This window comes from Balearica regulorum, chromosome 2 (assembly GCF_011004875.1).
Source record: "Balearica regulorum gibbericeps isolate bBalReg1 chromosome 2, bBalReg1.pri, whole genome shotgun sequence".
NCBI lineage: Eukaryota > Metazoa > Chordata > Aves > Gruiformes > Gruidae > Balearica > Balearica regulorum.
In genome coordinates, this window is record NC_046185.1 from 128804507 (window position 1) to 128828901 (window position 24395).

Genomic DNA, 24395 nt, shown 5'->3' on the forward strand with positions numbered 1-24395 from the left:
ATCTTTACACTGTGGTCCAGACCTTCACAAAAAAACATGGTGAAGATTGGAAGTGTGGGTGATTTCTACTTGTGGAAATGAGCTAAATAGTTTATTATTGTTGCAAAAGCCTTATATATATGTGCCTGATCTTGATAATGCTTTTATGTACTCAACATTGAAAAAGATAATTCTTGGAGAAACCTTTTGAGGGCTGTGCTTCACTCTATATCACTGCAGTTAGATGGTTACCAGGAAAATGTTATCCAAACATTTCTCTGACATGAATAATCAGTTACCACCATGGATATTTCTTTGAGGAAGAATTTGATAGTTTTGTGGACACTATTGGAAAGATTCCCTAGGCTTGTGATGTGGCCCCAGCCCAGGCTTTGAGACATGTTTCAATTATAATAATTTGCTTTCTGCCAATTAACATTTTAAATTTTGGGTGCTATTTTATTTTTTAATCTTTCAGAAAACCTGCATTAACTCATAGGGAAGCTGGCTGTTTTGATGTGCTGCTGTGTTCATGTGTGGAACTGAAATACAGTGATCATTTCACTGTGGTTTCATCAGTACTGGAGTTTGTGGATACCCTTGACCCTTTCTGGTGTAACCAGCAGCCTTGGACACTCTTGCTGACTGCTGTCTTAAAAAGGCAATGTTCTGTCAAAGGCGCTGATTGGGTTGCAGTGATCTTAATTTTGACATCTTGCTTCTCTATTTAGATCTCCACCAGACCTTCCTGTTTGTTTCTTCTAAATGCCTCCATCCTGCTGCATGGTGTTGGCAGTAGATCTCTTGTGGGCTATTCTCAGAAATAACAACTGAGTCAGACTAAGGACGAAGTCACATTGCTGCTCCAGATTGTTAATTTTTCTCTCTAAAGATTTAAAAGATTAAATTTCCAATATGGAGATTATTGGATAGTATTTGAACACTAATTAAAGGTACTAAATATAAAATTGTTAATATTACTGGTTTTTTTGGATGTTCTTTTTTGAAGAAATTTACTACTTCATTGCAGAATAGTATAGGCTGCTAACCAGACTGTGGCTACAGTTATCTCTTTCTTCAATTCGCTTTTATCTAGATATTAACATTGTAGATATTTTCAGACCTAGCAGCTTACTATTTCATAGTAGAAATCTGGCTGATTAATGTAACCAGCAACTGGAAAAACATAAATATGCTCTTTAACTGAGTCTTTTCTTGATGAAAATGTGTGTAATGAGATGTAATTTTTTAAAAGTCTGTGTTGCCACTTATCTGTTGTGGATTTATTTGAGGCGAAAGAGATGCAAGATGTGGGCCTTTGTTTTCTAACTTTGTGGTGGGTTGACCCTGGCTGAAGGCCAGGTGCCCACCAGAGCCGCTCTATCACTCCCCTGATTCATTAGACAGGGGAGAAAAGGTACAATGAAAGAAAACTTACGGGTCGAGATAAGGACAGGGAGAGATCATTCTCTAATTATCATCACGAGCAAAACAGACCGAACTTAGAGAGGGAATTCATCTTATTTATTACTAAGCAAAACAGAGTAGAGGAATGAGAAATAAAACCAAATCTTAAAACACCTCCCCCCACCCCTCCCATCTTCCCGGGCTCAACTTCACTCCCGGCTTCAACCTCCGCCCCCCTCAGCAGCACAGGGGGACGGGGAATGGGGGTTACGGTCAGTTCCTCACGCGGTGTTTCTGCCGCTTCTTCATCCTCAGGGGGAGGACTCATTGTTCCCCCGCTCCAGCGTGGGGTCCCTCTCACGGGAGACAGTCCTTCACGAACTTCTCCAACGTGAGTCTCCTCCACGGGGTGCAGACCTTCAGGAGCAAACTGCTCCAGCGTGGGTCCCCCACGGGGTCACAAGTCCTGTCAGCAAACCTGCTCTGGCGTGGGCTCCTCTCTCCACGGGTCCACAGGTCCTGCCAGGAGCTTGCTCCAGCGTGGGCTTCCCACGGGGCCACAGCCTCCTTCAGGTGTCTCCACCTGCTCCGGTGTGGGGTCCTCCACGGGCTGCAGGTGGAATCGCTACACCCCCTCATCCTCCCTCCATGGGCTGCAGGGGGACAGCCTGCTTCACCATGGTCTTCACCACGGGCTGCAGGGGAATCTTGCTCCGGCGCCTGGAGCACCTCCTCCCCCTCCTTCTGCACTGACCTTGGTGTCTGCAGATGTTCTTACATCTTCTCACTCCTCTCTCTGGCTGCAAAAGCACTCTCTAACTGTTTTTCTCTTTCTTAAATATGTTATCACAGAGGCGCTGATTGGCTTGGCCTTGGCCAGCGGCGGGTCTGTCTTGGAGCCGGCTGGCATTGGCTCTGTCAGACACAGGGGAAGCTTCTAGCAGCTTCTCACAGAAGCCACCCCTGTAGCCCCCCCACTACCAAAACCTTGCCACGCAAAACCAACACAAACTTCTACGTTCAGACTTGTTTATTTGTATGATGCATTATTTATCTAAATGGTAAAATAGTAAAGTTAAGGCATGTGGCATATTTTGGTTTTCTGTTCTGAATGTATTTGTTACTACGTATCAGCACTGCTGTGTACCGAATTGTTCTTTGAAAGGATGCTTTCTTTTAGTAAACTTGAGTTGGAATTTGGTTTTTGCTTAAATCTAGAAGAACGCCGTTACATTGAATGTTTGGCTGAAGAATTAGGCTTCTACTTTTAGTCATTAGGTTTCATAGGTAATTCTGTTTTTATTTTGTCTAAAGATGGATCACTCTAGGGTGCAGTTCTTCAGCATGACATGTTGGGAAAATGCTTTGTTTCGTAACAAGAAATCTGGGAATTGGGAAGGCAAAGATCAGGGCAATTTGAAATCAGTCTTGAATTTTATTTCATGCAAATAGCTTCTATGCTATTCTCAGCCTGCTGATATTTTGAGTATTGCAGCTACTTGAACACACATGATTTTTAATGATATGTCCATGCAATGCGAGAAGCAATGTAAAAATCATTGTGTCTGGGTAGTCTTTGTGATTCACATGACCATAATAGTACAAATGAGAGTTTTCATCCTAGCTACAAATGACAAGTTGGTGACTGCTTAAAAAGTTGTGTGTTGAAGATGTGTGAACTACTTGTTTGGTTTCTGGGGTAATAGCTGTATTTTGAAGAGAAAGAGTTTTACATCGCCCAACTTTTGAGTTTGACATTGGTGACTCTGCTAATTGTAATAGAGCTGTGGAACAGTTTTGTTCCAGATGGAACTTTAATCTGGCTTCTGATTGAGCTGAGTGTCCTTGTAGAGTCTCTTAGCATCTGCTTTGGAAATGTATATAACATTATTCAAAATTTGTACCAAATTAAACCACCCTAAGGCTATAATTCAATTTTTCTTTATTGAGGAATGTATTGTCAACAACTTCATGCCACAGAGTAAAATCTGCACTAGATCTATTATTTTTTTGGCTATTAGCTGGTCATTGAGATTACTGTGATTGAATTTCCAGGTTCTTCAAGTTTACCTTATCAATTGTAAGTTTACATTAAGGAATTAACAAATATAGTTGGTTGGGTTTTATTTCTCTGAAAGTAGATGAACTTAAATTGATGTTTTCTAGCATTAATGATTGGATTATAGTTTTATTTATAAAATAGTAATATTTTTGTAATTCTAGATTTCTGTGGATGAAGTTTGAGATCCTGTTTTTGCATTTGGATTTTAAAATGAAAATGCATGAAATATATTGAAATACACCATATCCCATTAATTTAACTTCTGTATGTTCTTTTTGTTTCTCTTGTATCTGTAACAGTTAATGATTGTGACTTTTCTTATTTTTCAATTCTTCAAAGTCAGCTGCATTCAATTATAGTTTTTATTTTAAAATCTTCCTCTTGGGGAAAGAGAGGAAGAGGGAAGAAGGAGACTCAGGGGGTGGTATCCAAAGTGGAAGTGCTCATGCCATTGCAATGAACTGAGGAATAAGCCAGGCCAATGAGAGCAGCAGCAAATTTTCCTTAGCTATCTCCTAAGCTGTGAACCAGAACACCAGCCACCTCAGGTGTATTTATACCAATGCACACAGCCTGAGGAACAAACAAGAGGAACTGGAGCTCTGCACCCACTCAGAAAATGGTGACATCGTAGGAATAACTGAAACATGGTGGGACAACTCACATGCCTGGAGGATCGTGATAGATGGCTATCGGCTGTTTTGTAAAGACTGTCAGGGAAGAAGAAGTGGCAGAGTTGCACTCTTATGTTAAGGAGAAGCTTGAATGTATACAAGTCAACTGTGGCGATTGTGGAAGGTCTATCAAGTGCCACTGGGTTGAGATCAGAGGGGTCATCTCCAAGGGGGATCTTACAGTAGGCATCTGCTACCGACTTGCAAACCAAGACGATGAGGCTGATGAAGCGATATTTGGGTCACTTAAGCAATCTTCGGGTCAACAGAACATGGTTCTTATGGGTGACTTCGACTACCCAAACATTTGTTGGAAGAACAATACATCAGCTCACATGTCATCCATCAAGTTCTTGGAATGCGTAGAGGACTGCTTCCTCATACAAATGTTAGATGTGCCAACTGGGAATGAGGCACTCTTTATGTGGACTGATTCAGGATGCGAAATAGTGCTCAAACAGAATAGTGAGTTAGACTTGGATCTTTTAACTAAAACTTTTAGTGACTAAGTTATGAACTGTTACGCAGCTGTGTATATTGATGATAATGTTCAGTAGATACTCTTCTTATTTCACTTTGGGGCATGAACAAATTTCAAAACCACAGAGTTATGAATTGAAATTACGATCATCCAGGCATCACCACTTACCATGTACCGGGTTTATTGTCTTTTGTTTATTCTCTTTTTTCCTCTTTTGTTGCTGAGTGGAAGGGCAGTAAACACTTATCCAAGTTGAGTCCAGTAAATAGGTAGAGCACTGCGTTAAGTCCATTTATAATCTATTTTTCGTATTGCAACTGTGCTACACTACAGAAAGGGAAGTAGAACTTCTGAAGTACAAGTGCCATTCACAGCGCTTCCAGCAGAATGTGACTTGCCCAACTTTTTGAAGAATGGATGTCAATACTTACCATCGAGAGTAGAATCTGGGCCCTAGCTTACTGACATCATCCCCACCCCAACTTCATGCAGCGTTAGGTCTCCCCATCCTCCTCTAATAAATTCTTTTGCAAGTCTTTATGCATTCATTTGGATTTGTGTTAAAAAAAAGCAGGAAGTTATTTATCTTACATTCCAGATGCATCTGATAGTTGATGTAAAAACAGTAAAATTGGTATGAGAACAGAATTGCAACCGTACAAAATGGGTTAGCCATTCAACCCATGTAAAAGGAAATCTCCGCTTTCCTTACATATCTTTCTTTGGACATTTTATCTGCCTTACTCCATCTTTCTTCATGCTCCATCTTCTTAAGCTTGAAGATGTTTAGAACAGGTTTGTGTTTCCAAGCTCTTTTGTCAGTGAGTGGGAGAAGAGGGAGAGGTTGCACACAAGTTGCTTCGCAGCAGAAACTTACTTTCTGGAGGAAGGTAGTGACAGGACTAAAATGATGTATGTGTTTGGGCCAGTCTCCTATTAGATCACCTTAAATCAGCATTAAACTGTCATGCATTTATTAGAGTATATCAAAATTGCAACATTTTTGTGAGTTCCTTCCTTACGCTTCAAGCAGCCTCATTTCTATGTTACAAGAGACAATAGTTATGAAGTGAGAGTACACATGAGATAGAGACACAATTGCCAAATCAATCTCTCTGGTATCTTAATGCCATCAGCTTCTACTGAAGTCTGAAAATGTGTGACCAAATCACTCATTAATTTCTTGAAAGTGTTTTAAAAGTAAATACTATCATGCGGACTGTCTTCATCAACTCAGTGTTGGAAAGACCCCCAAACTAACAAGACATCAAGCAAACGGATATTTAGGAATACAGTGATATTAAGATTCCACCTTTTTTTCCCCACCGTCTTTCTTTCAAAAATTTGTATTTCATTACTTCTGGGTAATTTGCTTTTCCAAGTGACTTTTCATATCAAAAACAAACAAAAAAATGCCTCTTCCTTTTACTTCCCTGAATTCTTCCATCTGTGACTCTTGAAAAAACCCATAATTGAATTGTGACTCAACTGTTCACTCAGTGACTTTCAGACTTCTACTTTTTTACATGCAGAAAATTGTTATAATCTGGTAAATGTTAATTTGCAGGTATATATCTAGTTTTGAAAGGACTAAATATAAATTAGGTCTTGCCTTTTGTCACAAATAAAAAGACAATATTCTAACTTTTAAAGCACCCAGTGACAATATTCAGTCTCCATAGAATAAGAATGTTATGATATTTCTTTTGATTTGTTCTCATCTGATGACACAAAATTGAAAAATAAAGCATGGAGCAAAATGAACCATAGAAACATGAGTTGTGGGAACATGATCTACCTTCAGAAAGTCACTGTTTCCCTCTTAGATGAGAAAATTTTTTTGTAGTTCGCACATATCATCAAATACATAGTATGATCACCTTGAGATCAACAGTTTTACCATTCATCTGGTCAACTGCTGAAGCTGTTTCAACACCTGTGTGATACCTGCATGAGTATACCAATAGGTGTCAGAGATTGATGTATAGTATTTTTAGACTGTTGTTTGACAATCTTCAGTTACTATTTTGCATAGTTAAAGTGATTTGTAAAAGTGTGAAAAAGTAATATGCTGTTTCTTGTGGGTTTTTAGCCATTGATTATTAGCAGGTTTAATTTATCTTCACTAAAAGGAAATTAAATTACATAAATACATCTCTGATAAATGAAAATCTTATGCTTCAGTGAAATTGTTAAAATAAAAAAGGGCATTAATTAAAGTGAAAATATTTAATTCATAGATACTTGCATTTCAGTTTGACCTATGTTTGTTAAAGGCAGATGAGTTTGTCATTCTGATGAAGATGCATTTCTTCATACCTTGCTGTTGACAGAATCTCACCTACTTTTTCCATTTATTATGATAATAGTCTACAGATGTCATATGTCACAGCCTAGTGAAGTTGTCTCTGCCTATTACTACTTTATATATAATGTGCATTCTTGTTTTTCTTTCCTTAATTTAGGAATTTTTATATGCTCTTTGACATCTCCTTTTTTATGAGGAAAAGAATAGAGGCAAACTATTTAAAATATTTGAAAGCAATTTTAGAAACAGTAGGCTATTTTCTTCCCATTGTAGGTACTATTATGTTAAAGTATGCCTTCATGTGGATGGATAACTGGAATCTCATAAAAATGGTCATATGTCTTAAAACTCTAGAAAATGTTGACTTAATATATCTAGTTGTGTTGTGCTGTGCAACTTTTTTGAAAATTGCTGGTTTCAGTGGATAGATACATAGATAATCTATGCTAATAAGAGATGGTGAAAACACAAATTATCGTACATTATGGATACCTGTAGTGATAAGAGTAACAGAAGTCATAACTCCTTACATAAAATATAAACTGGCAAATATTCTTTTTCAAGATAGGTATAATCTGAAAGACAGGGTAGTGTCTTATGTGTATGTACAGATATGCGCAGGGCCAAAGCAAGTTTTGGTAGAAAGCATGCTGCTTCTTGCTTCACAGCCTCTGAGCTTTTGTGGGACCGCTCTTCAGCACTTGTAATTCAAGGTGTGGTACTGTACATCCTTGTGAGATAACTTTTTGGCATTTTTTTTGGCAGTTGGGGAACTAGCACTTGTCAGTTGGGAAATTTTATTTCCATACAAGGCTTTTTGCATAAAAGGTTCGTATCTTGGGAAGAGTGTGTTTTCTACAAATGTGAGCAGTGTTCATTTTGCATTATGTACTAGCAAGGAAGGTCATTCTGACTTTTCTTTCTTCTGTTTTGTTTTTCTGTTTGGGGTTTTTCTATGTGTATTAAAATAAAGGTAAAAGTGCCCCCCTAGATTTATAGATTTGTGTGCTTACATATTAGAATCTACAGCAAAATTCCATATAAGACATTCTTTTTCTTTCAAAATCAATATTAAGAAGTTTAAAGGCTTTTCTTTGTCCAGACTAACAGCAAGAACAAGCAACTATCAGCAATTTAGTGTAGTTTGCTTTCTTATATTTTTCTGTGGAATTGTTGATATATAAGGTTAACTATTTAATGAAAAGGCTTGTTCTTCTACAGTAATATTTTAGATGAAAGACTGAGGAGTTCTCTGTATATTTCTGAAGAGATCAACACAGTCCTTAAAGCTGCGTTATGTAGTGTAATATAGATGAGTATGACAAAAGTCAACATAGGAAGCTGTTATGCTTGAAGTAGAGGAAATCAATATGAAGCCTGACGTTTTTTCTTTTACATTTGCAGTATCTGTGCAACTAGAATTGACCAAAGCTTAGAATATTTGAAGTTAGACAGTCTTGAAAAAATCAGATTTGAATAAAATGTAGGTCACTGTCTGAAATCAGTATTGTGCTCCTGAAGTTTCTTTCAAAATTAATTTTAATTTCTGTTTTTTAAAAAGATACTTAAATTTAACTTGAATGTCTTTCAAAGACTTGAACTTTTCAAGTGACTGTATTTTACTTTGAAAATGCAAGCAAAGGAATAAATTAAAGTGTAAAGATTATCTGTAAAACTCAAACAAAACTGAAACTTGGTGTGTTCAATAGGTGCCCCTTTTTTGTGGAAATTATCATCCTTGAAATGTCCATCTTCATATAATGAAAATTAGAGGAGAGAAATTTGTATAACGTAGCTGATTTTTAAGTTTTTTCCTCCTCCCTCCTGAAATGAAATGGTGTAGATAGGAAAAAGCAGTCCTGTTACAGTCTTGTTACACTGAGCAAAAGCCAGGCTTGGTGCACAGAAGGGAACCTTTTATTTAGTCTTGAGAACATTTTGCTAGGTGAGCAAAGTCTATGATATTTAGAAAGTATTTCTATCTTTCTGTAGAAAAGACAACTGTAATATTTAAACTGATTATAATAATGAGGCATTAAACAAATTTCTTTAGGCTGATGGAGCAAATATGGAATAGTTGATGTGCTGCCTATGCTTATGATTGCAGCACTTAGACATTATTTGAGGATTTAAGCACTTTCTTCAGTCTTCACCTTTTCAAAATGGAAGCAGCAGCTCGTTTAATTAAAGGTGAAATAACCCTCAGTTTTCTGTCCTTACAGTCCATAATGCCAAGTAGGCATATATACTTAAATTTCTTACAGAACTATAAGTCTGAAATAGAAGAAGAAGCTGTCATAGCATTTAGAAATAATTCTACTCTAAAGTTGTGGTTCAGGCTTGCAGTCTCTGCTCTGTCTTCTAGAGCTTTTATTTTCTTGCGATGATAATATGATGACGTAGTTTTGAATTCTGCCAAAATTCCAAATATGGTGAAATTTATGACTGTATTGTGATTCTAACTTAATTCTTTATCCGTATGTGTTTTAAATAAACACCATTAATACTTATTGTTGGTGATAATTTCCAACATGGTCAGCCCTTAATTTGCTAATATTTAAATTAGCAGAATATACTTTTTAAATTGGAATCATTACTTCATATACAATGATAACCTTTTTCAATTGTTTAATCCTACCTTTTTTTCCTAAATGGCTTAATTGTATTTCGTATTTGATCAGTTTGTCTGCAGATTACCACTTTGGGTAAGTGTTCGTAGTTTACCGCTTGTTTCTCAGTAGCAGTATCACTTCAGCTCTAAATCTCAGGAAGAAACAGATACACAGTTTAAATTATTTTTAATCTTGCATTTTGTCTGCATTTCACTCATTCCTTTTCATTTGATTGGGCCAGATGACTTTGTATGCAAACTGATACTAACCTATAGATGAGGTTAATTTGATTATGAATTAATATCTTAAACCCCAGAATTTTAATTGTTATTAAATATATTCACCAAATACTACTGTTGTCACTCATTGAAAAAATATATTTAATGTATGATCAAACCCAGCAGATTTACATTTAATTTCCTTTAAAATAATACCCAATCTCTGAACACTTTTTACTGGGAATAGGTGTAATCTCACGTGTTGTGTAACCTTACTAATTTTAGCTGAAGTCATTCCTTTGCCTTATCAAAGTCAGCTCAACTATATGGAGGTGTGCTTAGCTGCAGTAGTGGTTGCCTCCTGAGCAGAGCTCTAGCGTTACCAGTTCCTGACAGCTGCAAGCCAGCCTCTGGGCATCTTGCTAAATTTTCAAATGTAATTATACAGTAGACTTCCTTTAACAAATTCTGTGTTCCCAGCTATAATTATAACAGCTCTTCTTGCCTCTAGCCTGTTCCTTATCTTACAACCCGCCTCCATATCTCCCACTGCTGGCTAGTGTTATCCAGTAGAGTTGATGGATCTAGAAAGGCAGAACTACTTACTTACATCCTCACAAGGATGGTTTCATCAGTACAGAAGAACCATGTCTTCTGATCCACTGTACTGAAATGACAAGCTGAAGATTGTTCTCTAATTTGCAGAAGAGCTGTTGATTAGCATGCCACTTTCATTTTGCAAACAATTTTCAATTGTTATTACAGGCCGTAAGATAAGGAGTTATTAAGAGCTGTCCATGAAATGGCTGAAGAAGCCAGCACAGGGAAAGGAGGCTTCAAACCACTTTGGCTTCATGTTGTGCAGTCCAGGATATAATTTCTTTAACTGTACTGCTTGTGGCTTAGGTTTTCATATATAAAGCTGTTCATGCCCTTTTTAAGGGCATACATGTAACATGAAAACAAAAATGGCCAGCAATGTGTTTTTTCTTACATGAAATGCTCAGTAATTTTAGCCAAAGAATGATTAACCAGGAAAAGTTACCCACAGATGTAAGTGCCAGATTCTGCACCTAGGAAGGGACAGCCCTGGCTCTACATACAGACTGGGCGATGAGTTGAGCATGAGTCAACAGTGTGCCCAGGCTGCCAGGAAGGCCATCCGTATCCTGGGGTGCATCAAGCAGGGCACTGCTAGCCGGTCTAGGGAAATGATTGTCCCACTCTACACTGCGCTGGTGCGCCCTCACCTCGAGTACTGCGTGCAGTTTTGGGCGCCACAGTACAAAAAGGACATAAAGCTATTGGAGAGTGCCCAAAGGAGGGCAACAAAGATGGTGAACGGAATGAAGCTGTGACAGGGGAGATTTAGGTTGGATATCAGGAAAAGGTTCTTCACTGAGAGGGTGGTCGGGCACTGGAACAGGCTCCCCAGGGAAGTGGACACAGCACCGAGCTTGACTGAGTTCAGGAAGCGCCTGGATAACGCTGTCAGTCATCTGCTCTGATTCGGCTGGTCCTGTGTGGGGCCAGGAGTTGGACTCTATGATCCTTACGGGTCCCTTCCAACTCAGGATATTCCGTGATTCCATGTGCTCAATCTAGTACTAGCTCATGTTGAAGAAATTTAAAAGCAACTACACAGAGTAATAACCTGTCTGGTAGCAAGGGAAGTTGATGTGGTAGTTTTGAATATGGGAGTCTGAAGATAGGAGGTGAGAGAGTTTATGGTGTTGAAGATGCACAGAGGTAGCCTCCCTTTATCTTCAGTCTGGTACTGTGGTAGGTGGACTGGTACTGGAGAAATGTATTGCCTGGAAAATCACCGATTACCATCCTTTTCAATCTTTCCTGCAGCAGGATCCAAGTACATTGATCAAACCTTTTCTTGAGAAGCTTCAGTGAGTGAAATACACCAGCACTCCTAGAAGTCACACTCCTGCTGACTTTTCGTAGTTTGCCTATATCTTTCTAAGAATTATGGTGTCCAAAACTGTATAAAACACAGTAAGAGATTGGAAAAAAGTAATTATCAGCTCTTCACATGTATGCGCATACATGCGTGCACACCCCCACCCACATATGCGTCACATGCACGCCAACCTATTTCAGTGAGATGTGTTTTTGAAGACACCACAAAATTTACTGGTTTGATTTGTATTCTTCTCTATCCGTTGGTTCCCTGTGTAATGTTTTATTGCTGGTCCATTTTGTGTTCATGTCTATGATGCGTGTTTTCTAAATGTAACACTTCAGATTTGTCTTTGTTGAATCACCGTGTTGATTTCTGACCATATGTCCCATTTTTCAAAAGCATTCAGAAATCAGATCCTGTCCTCTGAGGTGCTGCTGGTTTTTCCCAGCATTATATTGTCTGCTGATTTTATAACCACACTGCCTTCGAGTCACTAAGATTGTTATGAAAATACCAGAAATAAACAGATCTAAACGGATGTCTCTGAGATCATTTTGAAATACATACCTGGTTTGACAGAGAAGTTGAAAAATTCTTTTCAAGAACAACTGCTTTCCGATTTCAATCATTTTTGTGTCCGGCTTACGGTGATGATATCTGGACATTATTTTATTATATTGGCAACCACAATGCAGAACATTTTTAAAATTTCTGTAATCTCAAGCTTGTATCACATCTACTGTTATGTCTCATCCATGAAGCCAGTTAACACCCTTCCAGTGAAGTAATTCAGATGAGGTTGAAGGGATGTATAATTTTTTATCTTCTTATATCTTCTTCTAGAAACTTGATTGTGTGATAATTGGTTCTAAAATATTTTCATGTTTCACTGGTAGACTGGAACTTGTCGGTGGGACTTACCTCACCTGGGGAACAGGAGGGGGCTTGTTCTAAGTTTGGTGGTTTGTTTTTTCTTTTCTGCTTCTTTTGATTTTCTTTATTCTGATCTCTTAGAAATTATGAGACAACAGTTCCTACTCTGTTATGTCTCCCTTCCTCCATAATTTTCAGCATAATTCTTTTCAGGGTTTTTTTCATTCCTTTTGTTACTTTATTTCCTCTCTTTCTTTGTAGCAACGTTATGCGTGTCTTGTAATCATTGTAGGTCTCATTGATCACTGATAGAGGACACGGATGAAAACTTTTTTCTAGTGAGACAAGCTGACAGGATGTGTAGAAGAAATTTTTTTGGTTTTGCTTGTTTTGTAACTTCAGAAAGGCACAGTTGAACTCATAGCAGCAAGATTTCCAAGGTTACCATCAGAAAATTAAGTGTTCTGCCATCACATCTTACCTTCTAGGTGGAAGGGAGTAAACAGGTCAGTTCCAAAGGGAAATGAGATCCAAAATTTTGCTTATGCAAAGTGTAAAGATAGAGGTGATTACATACTAAAATCGTCATTCTAGCCTTTTGAACTGCAAGCCATTAAAATGGGTCAGGGAAAATCAAAATATTTTATGAAAATCCTTTTATCCTGAATGACTGTGACTAGTATTTGGTATGATGGCCCATGGGTGGCCTTTTCTTCATGTTTAATAAATTTGTGCGTAACCACTTAAAATCTATCATTCATCTGTTTTCACCTGTTCTTCTTGTATATTGCAAGATGGAGAATTTTATCCTAAAATAAAACTATAAAATTATAGGCAGTGAAAGCAGGGGGATTTTTTCAGGTCTGTCATACAAACCGAGCCCTCTTGCCCACCAATAGAGAATGAGGACAGAAGCTGGAATTTTTATACCAATTGATATTGTCTGTTTAAAATTCAATGTTTTATCTTTTACCTTTCAGTTTGCTTTATAGGTCACTTAATTTTTGTTTCTTTTCTTTAGTATGAGCTAAGAACAGAATATTGCTGAATATGCTAAAATAGATGTGTATTTTTGTTAAGGCTGGCATTTAAGCAGACAAAGAATCATGCTTAATGTCGCTGTGATAATAAATAGTACTATAATTGATTGTTGATAGAAACCCTTAAAATACATTTTTATGGTTGAAATGTACTTTGGGTAAACAGTGTTCAGTTTGCCTATTAAAATAATTCACTATATACCGTGGTTTCTTTGAGTATTAAGGAAGTAGGACTTTTCCAACAACAGTAATTGGTTGACACTGCTTGACCTTAATGCAAAGCTACAGTATTTAATGAACAAACGGAGGGAGTAAAGTTTTGATAAATAAGGCAATTTTCATGAAACCTTTAGAAATATGCTTGAAGTCTTTTAGTGTTAGATTGACGGTTTCTCCTTTTGTGAAAAGAATAAGTGAATAATTTAAGGCTATATTTCATGTTTTCAGATCTTCATTCTGTCATATAAATAATAGACTGTGAAATGCAGTAGCTCCTGCATTCACAGATTTAATAGACCTATACAAGTGAGTATCTTACTCAGCTTCTGGCATCTTAAAATGCTCTGTTGTGCATATGTATACCTGAGAAGCAATGTCCCAGAAGTAGGACATTCCTAGAGTCTCTTCAGTAACGAAATTCCATGCTTTAAGCATGCCACGTATTCTGTTTTTAAACAAACTGTTCTTCTTAAAATACTTTCCATATAGCTTGATGTCAGGTTTAGTATTTTTAATTTTTAATTCTGGGACAGTATTATGATGGACAGATACCAAAAAAGTAATACATGGCTATTCCAAATTAAAGTGTAATCTGAAGTTTACTTACTTAAATGGAAAGAATGTATGAAAAGCATTCAGGTTTAGATCCAGCGTAGATCTTTGAAACACCATTGAACCTTCAGGAGAAGACAATCAAATGTATTTACTAAAATAGTGAAATATGAAGGTAATTTATATGATTTGCTATGTTTATTCTTAATTATGTAATTTCTTTTTGAGGGAAACAGTATTGGGGGAGGAAGAACACAGAACAGCAAAATTAAGCTAAGTTTCTTTTCTTTGTTTCCACTCCCTCCCCCCCCCCCCCCCGCCCGGTTGAGTAACTTTGGTTTAATGTATGCTGAAAGGATAGTGAAGTAAGCCTTACTGAGAACAAGTGGCAAAGCACTGGGATGTTTTTATGTTCTCAGTCTTCCAAGCAGGAGCGTAGTTTTAGGGCTGGTGGACCATAGGAAACAAAGACTTCCTTGGAAAGTATGTACTACTGTGTGCCTGTTTAGTTAGCTGCCAGATGTGGCTTTCCTAAACACTTCCATTTAGAAGTTTAAGTTAAATTATCTGCGTTTGCTTTCTGATACTACTTTCAACATTGGAGTAACTCTAGTTGTTAGGAACTTTCTACTAGCATATGATATGATACCGCACTCTTGTTTTCCTCTGTCCTGTGTGGATATACAAGCATCTACACAAGTAAGGAAAGCTCTTTATTCATATTTTGAAGACTATTTTCTGTAAATAATGTTCAAGAAGCCTGGCAGATGGTCTGCTTTTGCCATGGTATTGATTTATATATCCCTATGTGGGTTCCAGAAATGTCTATGATGGATCCTTCGGACAGAGTGAGCAGTCTACATGAGTATGTTGTCACCTTTGCTAGAACACAGGCAACTTCTTTCCTGTTTCTGATCACTGATACTCCCTAGTGCACATTGTCAAGTTACTTCCTCTCTTACTTTTCAAGAAAAATAAACTCTGTATTTTATGTCATGTTATAGAAATCTTAACGTAATCCTGTGTTCACTTTTGTAAATTATTTCAGTAACTTATTCATACCTTCTTTTTTTTTTTTTTTCATTTCCACTGATACAATTTTCTTCATATTTTCTGTAAGTCTGTCTCTCGATTTCTGCTAGTCCAATGTTTAAATGGGGAGACATGCTTTTCCCATTCTCCATACTCTATTTTACTCATTTAGAACTCGGAAAACATCAGTGCAGGGATAGAGACCGTTCTACAGTGTAACTTGCTGCAAACTAATGTCACAGCAGTATGAATAATGTGAAAATTGTGCTGCACTGGTATGAAAGACATTGTCACCTCTGCTTTCAGAATTTATATATAGTAATATTTTCTATTTCTTTTGCTACATAAACTTTAATTAAGTCATTGGCTGTGGTTATTTCTGTTGTTTCAGTAAGAATGCACAGGATTCGTATGTTAAATGTATTGATCTTTCTAAGCAAACCAGTCACTGATTGGATCCCGCCGTAACTGAATTGACTTGAGATACTTGAGCAATACATTCGTTATTACTCAGTACTACTTCATTACCAGCCTATAGTCTCACTGTAGTATGTCCTCTGCAAATATACATGTTCACCGTTGGGGTTTTTTTTTGGTTTTTTGGGTTTTTTGCAGGCTTTGGTTTGTTTAAGGAAAATGCAGGAAGGAGAATATAAAAAGCAAAAGGAGGAAATAGGAGAAGCAGTAAAGATACTTTGCTGTATATAAATGATGCTTATAGTTGCTTTTAAATTCTGAGTTGGCTACTGTTCTTTATTAAGTCAGTGCAGCTTTTTTTTTTCTTAATTTGTTAACACCTATAGAAATTAGAAAGAGCAGTAGTTATGACAAATGGACTATGTAATCTGAAAATTGTATTTTGTCACATGTTTTAGTCACAAAACCTAGTTGAAATCAATTGTCCAAACATTCATTTAACATATTAATAAGTAATATGGGAATACTCTAAGCCCTCTTGAATTAGATATATTACATCTTGTTACAAAAGTTAATGCCAGGCTTAATAACTCAAAGTATGCTCTAGAATAAAAATATATTTATATGCTAGCATATTGCAGCTATGATGCTAACCCATATTAAGAAAACCTACTATTTACTTGGAACTCTTTCATATATTCTTTTGTAGACAGTTGTATTTAATTTGATTTCTTATAAAGAAATCCCAAAATTTACTCTTTCAAAGTGGGTATGGGTTTTGTAGTTTATTTTTAAATGCAATTTAATTTGTTTTGACAACAGTGGTGAGACTACAGGAGCTATCTGGATACTTACCTGCAATATTGGTGTCTTCGAGAACTTTTTTTAAAAATGTGTTTAGATGCTTGTGTTCTTAGGTTTTGTAATGGAAACACTGTAGAAATGGAGTAAAATACCAGCTTTTCAGAAAGGAAAGATAATGTTTCCAATTCAACACTATTAGCTTAGCATATTTTTAATAGGAAAAATTATTTTAAAATAGCAGTGTGTCCCATAGTTACGTCAATAGAGTTTAATTGTCTCAGTAGTTGAAAAATTCTGCATAAACGTGCTTCGAAGAGTGGGGTTTTTTTAAAAAAAAAACAAAAATTCGCTTGCTTTAAAAGTGCATTTTTAAACAGTTAAAAGAGTGATAATAAAAGATAGATGGTTGCGGTTGCTGGAATTTTATTTGTTACATTTTTCTTAGAACCATAGCCTTTAACATTTTTAGTTTGTTTATAACCAGCTGTAGTGTGCTATTGAAGCTTGTACAATTTTTTTGGTCTATTAATAATGAATTAACCATTTTCTAGAAAATACATCTAATAATATCAAGTTACTGAAATTTGTAAAATATAAGTTTTTAAGAAGTTCAGTCACAGGAGGAATAACTTAAAATAATGCTGAGAAATAGCAAAGAATTGCAGGTTATTATAAATTTCAGGTTGAATACTGAAGAAGTCTTCCTAATACTCAAGTTGTTAGACCTTGGAATCGTTTTCCAGATAGTAAAACTTCAGTACTTAAGTCTTTTTAATCTATACAGCACTCTCTCTACCTCTAGTGACTTCTTAAAAATAAATAAATTGAACCACATGGACTTACCTTACATGTTGTTTCCATCTCTCCTGTTACATGATTATGTGAAATACTTGTTTGACCTCAAAAAATAATAGTAATCAGTCACTTGACTTTTTGTTATATGGAAATTTCCATGAGAAATCCAGTATCTTAGGTCACGGAATCCCTTTAGGTCAAACTAAAAATAAAAAATGCTTTTAGCATTTTTTCATCAAGCATCTTTATTCTCCATCCAAAGGTCAATTCCAGAAGTCTGGTACCAGGGCTGCTACTCCAGCTTCCTCGTTGCTGCTGGTGGCTGGGCCGTATCCCAGCGCTACTTGACTGTTGAATGTGTGGAGAAAATCATTCTAAGAACACCTGTCTCCTTTGTGTTTGAGCACCTACCACTATGTGAGTTATTTTTTCTGTTTTTAAATAATAAAGTTTGCCTTATTTTTGTTAATGTCACAGCTACACATTTAGCATTTATAAAAATGTTTGTGATGTGTTTCCTGTAGTTTTCCAAAAATTACTTTATATACCCTTTCCGTAAAAAAACTATCTTATTTTACAAACATAGGTGCTTTTCTCCCTACTTTACTATGCTAAATTTTAAAAGGCAAGTGAAAATATTGACTGCAGTATTTGGTTTTAAAAGTGACGGATAACTGTATTGAAGTCTGCTTTCCGGGGAACTGGTGAAACACAGACAGTGTCCGTGGGAGCTTTTCTTTGCATTCTCCCATAATATGTCCTAAGTCCCAGCCTGGAGGGGCAATTCACTGTCTAATTCCAGCTTCTCCTTACATTAACAACATGGCAGTGTTTAGTAATGATACAGTGTTTGCTGTGAAAGACTTGCCAATTTTGCCTTAAATAGCTAGATTATATTACCTCAATTTGCCATATTCCCTCTGTTTAGTTTGGAATTACCTTGCAAATGTTAAGGTGATACTATTGAATCGTATAAAGGAATTAGGAAGTTGAAATCCTAGCAAAGTAGATTTAAAGTACTAGTATTGGTCTACAGAAAAATACCAGTTTAAGTGATTAAAGGTCAGGAAACTCATTTTAATAGGAACAATTTTTTGCTTTTACTGACTGCCATCAGTGACTTCAATTAGTTATTTTTCCTGCATACTGCTCTGGATAATGTAAAACCCTTTCTGAAGTTATTTTTTTAAGACATAGATGTGCTTGTGTTTTTGTATGTGTAGTTTCTGTACCTTCTAAGTGTAGTTAGTTTTTTCCAGTGTTGCAATAAAGTACAGAACACTATGCAGTACATTAAAGAAATAGAGCCTATGCATCAGAACAATTTTCATGCCTCACTCAATTCTTAATGTAAATTAGTAGGAACATTGGTTATCCATTTGAGAAATTGAGTTGGTATAAAAATAAAAATGCACTTATGGTGTGTGGTGCTTTGTGTATCATCTTGGGAGTGTTTTGCTGTTTATCTGTCACTTGCATTAGAAAAAGCAGTCACTGGCTGCAGGTGACATTAAAAATTAAAGGTTAACCTCAATTTCTTTACTGACCAGACATGGGGCAGAAAGTTCTTCTGGATGTGTGCCTGAATTTTGGAACTGTCAAAAAGAGATGAGAAGTAAAGACTTGTGCATTTGGTGGCTTAGTCTTTTTGTGTGTGCATGTGTGGTTATACGTTTTCACCATTTTGAAGTGTTTAGACTGCTTATTATAAGTTATATCAAGATCATTTTTCATTGCATCCAACCTTGTGAAATTAAAAAATGACATGATCATGCTATAGTAAATAATTATAATGAACTCAGTGCTGATCTACATAATTTTGGGAATGTCTTTTTATTTTATTACTTAGAAAAACTAATAAAAATAGCTTTTTTCCTATTACTAGAGGATACGTGTCTTTCAACAGTTAAAATTTTTGTTGAAAATTTCTGTATCAGCTTTTGAATTGTCTGGTTATCTCAATGTACATTTAATATAAGACCAGATTTATACACTCATGAGCAAGCCTGGGAGCTCTTTCAAGTATTAAAGCTTTTGACAAAGTTGGCTTCTACCGCACGGTGAGTTCAGAGCGAGCCAAATTCGGTAGTGTGATGCTTCCCTCCTCTCACTCCAAGTGTTGGAGGCAGCGTTCAGACCAGTGAAGATGACTAGCTTCAGGCAGCGGGGGTTTCCATGTAACCTGCCAGATATCTTTCCTTTGCAAAGTAGGTATTATGCTCGTTCAGTGGTAGACCACGCTACGGGCAAGTCTTGATACTTGAGATGCAAACTCGAAGCTGTGGCTGCTGCTCTTACCTTCCATTTCATCTCTTGATTTTTTTCTTACCCATTCAATAGGGTAATATGCATATAATCGATGCTGCTTGTTGGCTGCTGAGTGAAAATGAGAAGGGAAGGAAGAAGAATGAAATTGCCTGCTCTGTCTTTGTGATTAAAATAGACTGCCAAAATGCACCGGTTTTCTTTCCCCATCCCCCATTTGCTGAACAGTGACTCTCTTCTGTCTTTGGCCATTTTGCCTCTTACAGCTCTTCTTAGGAAAATGAGAAAATAGAAATTTCATTATGGAAAGCGATGAAAGTTGCTTTAGAAAAAAACACTGATGTTTTTGAGGAACCCTAGTATTTCCGACATGTGTAATTGTTTTAAAATCATATATCCATGTGCTTGCTTCATAGTAAATTTGACACAGTTGTTTCAGGACTGGTATGCTGTAGATTTTTCAGACTTTGAATTATATCATGTTAAGAATTCTTTCACTGGAAAGTGATAAAGCTCATTTCATGTGTTTTACTGATTATTCCTAATTTGTCAAGCCTATATTTAATACCAATCATTTCTCTGAAGACAAAATATTTTTAAATGCCAATGATTTATTTTCCTGTATTTCCCCTTGCCTCAAATCCTTCCAGTCTTCTCCAAGATTGGAGTTTTGCTTCACACTTCCCAATTTCTTGCATTTCAGGGTTTTTTTGTGTTGACATGATGATGAAACTGGTCAGACAAGTTTCACTATTGAAATAACTTACAAGAAAACCAAAGCACTATATAGCTTTAAACATAGTTCTTTTGACTTAAGGAGTAATTAAATCCCATATAATAGTTGATAATTGTTGGCTTGTAGCCTGACTCTAAAGTCTTCATTTTATGAACCAGGTTATGACACATCAGGAAACATGAACTGTATTTTTCAGAGGAAATATCTCAGATAATTAAATACTGCAGAAAAGTGGTTATAATTTGAAATGCAGTACTTTCTAAAAATAAATCTTTAGGTGAGTTTATGTTTTTGTTACAGGCTCTAGAATAGGTGGCATTTTATAATTTGTCAGTTACTTCCTTTAAGTTCAAATAAACATATATCAGTCTAAAAAGCGCTATCTGGTGACTTGCAGTCATGCTACAGATGGCATCTTTTCTTAAACACTACAATAATCTGTGGTTTGTGGAGCAACTAAATTACCTATTTGTTACACTGTTACGCGGCTCATAGAGGTCATCACACATCTGTATGAGTGAACTTTTTAAGTCTTTCAAAAAAAACCCCAACATTCATTAATTGCGATGTTTCTGTTGTTGCTGTTCCTACAGTGTGGGTCATCCCTGTGCCCATGTTTAATTGATGGCTGTATTGCAGAGATCGGCTGGAGAGATCCGTAAGCTAAGGACTTTTCTCTCAGATGTAGCAAAATTTGCGGGGCATGCAGCATCAAAGGATGGAAGAACAGGTCCAGGATCAAGGGTTGTTTTGCAAAGCACTAAAATCAAATTATATCAATTCCCCACAAGGGTGCATAATATCACCTCAGGACTAGTAATTCCCATAGCTTTATTTTCAGTAGCTGTTAGATTGTCCTGGTGAAGGGTAGCACTACTGTGTGTTAGTAGTCCGTTCTCTTCGGAGATCCTTTCTTCTCTCTTGATACCATGTCAGGATTTATTCGCTTTACATAGCTGATCCTCGCTTGATAAAACTGGTACTGCTTCACATCCTTCTTAGTTCAAGTTGCTTCTGGCAGTGATCTTTGGCTGCTGCATCTCCCTTGCCCCTGCCCCTGGGCACACTGCCCCACTCACATTTTGGGCAGTGGGACTCTGAAGCTTGAGTTGGGTTTGGACAGAGCCCAGCCAGGTCTGGCAGAGCTTTTTACATTGTACTTGGTGCCTGCTTTATAGTTCGTTTTCACTTTTAACTAGGAAACCAGCCTCTCTAGTTGGAAATCCCAGTACTAAGGAAGACCTAACTGCTGCCTTTCAATACTTAAAGGGGGCTTACAAGAAAGATGGTGAGAGACTCTTTGCCAGGGCCTGCAGGGCTAGGACAAGGGGTAACAGTTTTAAGCTGAAAGAGGGTAGATTTAGATGAAATATAATGAAGACTTTCTTTACGATAAGGGGGGTGAGACACTGGAGCAGGTTGCCCAGGGAAGTTGTAGATGCCCCATCCCTGGAAGTGTTTAAGACCACGCTGGATGGGGCTTTGGGCAACCTGGTCTAGTGGAAGACCGCCACCCCTCCCCGCCCCCCATGGCAGGGGAGTTGGACTAGGTGATCTTTAGAGGTCCTTTCCAACCCAAAGCAGTGTGTAGTTCTACGTGAGCACAGCAACATCTTGCCTTTGTTGTTACTTGCTTACTACATCTCATATAGTTTCATTATATGTCTTCCTTCTGCATTTTGATGACTTTCAAACGTTTTCAGAAGCGTCACACTGGTAACAAATTATATTGCTTGAACCCAGTCAGAAAACTGTTATTTGTGATTTTTTTCAGTAAGAGACAAGTGCTAACTTAGATGATCATAAATGCTTATCAGAATTTTTTAAATAAGAATTTGTTAAAGTTGTTTTTAAAGGAATAAAAGTGGCAGCCTTAAGTGTTTCTGCATCAAGAAAACCATGGTGGGGAGAAACTGTTGGGTTACCAGTGGTGTATATTTAAACATAAGATTTTAATGATGCTTTGGTGTGTTTGAAGTGACCCTCTTACTATAGATGTGACCATCACAGGCAGTTGACTGTTGTGTTCAAAGCTGTGATAATGTTCCAGTAAAATTTTAAGGAAAAAACATTTCTAAAAAACTGGCTGCAACTTCTCTTGAAGGGGAAGGGATGCTATTTCGTGGCTATCCTGGGCTCTCTTTCTTTTCCTTCTTCTCCTCCCCAAGAAATATACAGTGGGAGTTAGAGAGTGCTCTGCTTCCAGGACAAATTCTTAAGGAAGTTCACAGGATTTTAGTGCTTTTTACTCTTAAGTTGTACTGATTTGAATGTCTGAACATGTACTGAGTGATACTGACAGGTACCAGTGTGCAGTTGAGTCCAATATTAGGGACTGTATCTCCAATGCAAGCGGCAGCATTACTCGTTGTTGTGGCTGGCCAGCATTTGTAATTAGATGGAAAACAGATGAATAAAACCAAATTAAAGTGACAGTGATGACCAATTGCCTACCAGTTTTAAGACCCTCCGCACATAGCTAAGTGCTATTTATTCAATGAACTCATATATTTAATTTTAAACATTTCTTTAAGGTAATGGGAGCCACAATGGTCAGAAGTTATTCTTTATTATCAGTGTTCTATAGTATTTAAATAAATGAATGTGGAACTTTATAGAACTCAGAACTTTCTGAGCAACTTAATATGGTTTTATTAAAGGTTGCACTGATGGATGTGCAGTACATGACTTCATGTTAAATACCTTCTTTGAGAACATAATGTTTCTACAGATTTGCAGTTTTGAAAGGCAGATTAAAATCTTGCCATCCACTTTTGCGATATTTTTTTCAATGTTATGTGTCTGATCCTCTAAGATCTTTTCTTGAAAACTTGCCTTATTTCTCTTCTTTTGCAAGGGAGTTGTAGATCAGTTGCAAGAATTTCTCTGTATTTTAAATGTTGTTCAAACTTTGTCTTGGGACATCAATCTAGATTTTTTTTTTTAAATCCCAGAAATAAACTCTATAGTGGGATCCAACAGGAGCCAAGAAAAAGCAGTCATTCTCACATAACTGCATTTGGTGGAGGGAAGAGGAAAGTAGAGGGGACAAAAGGAAGAAAATGTTCATCTCTCTAGGTGAATGTATTCTTCCCATAAAATATAACAACAGAAAGTAGATCAAGACACTCTTGCTTGGACACGCTCATACCATCTGAGAGGGAAGTGATTTTAATGAATTTAAAATTCAGAAGCAACAGTATTTCTGCCTTGAATCAATGGTAGGGAGACCTTAAACGCACATTGCTCTTGAAAACACAGATTATACTTAGTTTCTTTCTTGGTCATTTACACTCATGGAAGTTATTTAACTTAAAGCAAATATAAGAGTACTTTTATGAATTTTCATATTATTACTGAGTTTCTCAGTATGGATACAAATACTTGAAATAAATAGCTGTTTAGTGGAGGTTTTTTATGTTGGGTTTGTTGGGTTTTTTAAGCAGGAAAGTCATACAGTATCTTCAATTGGATTTTGACTTAAAAACTTTTAAAAAGGCATGTATTTTGTAAATGTAAGTTTTGACAAAAGCAAGAGAAATGAATGAAGTTTTTATGTTGTGAATCAGTATCTAGTTATTTCTAATCAGGACTTAGTGCTTCAGTTGAGGATATTTTATAGTGTGAAACTTTTCTCCAGATGAATAGTGACCAACTAGATGAATAGTGACCAACTAATTACGTATCTATCTTCATTTCATATTTTAAATGCATTTTGATGAATCAAGTGTCAATGTTGAATGGGTTTGTGGTTATTTTTGTGCATGAAAGCTATAGATAATGAAGGTTGCATGGATTTGTTGTGTTTTGGAGGGAAACATTCATTTTACTTCAATTTTAGTTTTTAGCACAGAAATGTAATAGACTAGCATAAATATAAAAACATTGTCATACAAAATCTTTTTCTCATTCCAAAAGATAATATATTATAATACATTGTTAAAAGGATGAACTATTTCATATCTAATATTCAGCAAGTTTCTTGATTCATGACATGAATTTATTT

The 24395-nt window shown here is 36.6% G+C and overlaps 1 protein-coding gene across 2 annotated transcripts in view; it reads left to right on the plus strand.

Moving 5' to 3' along the window:
* The window catches only part of TBC1D5 (TBC1 domain family member 5), a 322332-nt gene that overhangs the window by 48768 nt on the left and 249169 nt on the right, over positions 1 to 24395 (plus strand). The window contains exon 3 of one of the 2 annotated variants that reach the window (XM_075745858.1): positions 17651 to 17805. The exons of the other annotated variant lie outside the window; for it this stretch is intronic. The gene's annotated coding sequence lies outside the window, so the exon portion shown is untranslated. The remainder of the gene's footprint in view (positions 1 to 17650; positions 17806 to 24395) is intronic. 2 annotated transcript variants of the gene reach the window in all.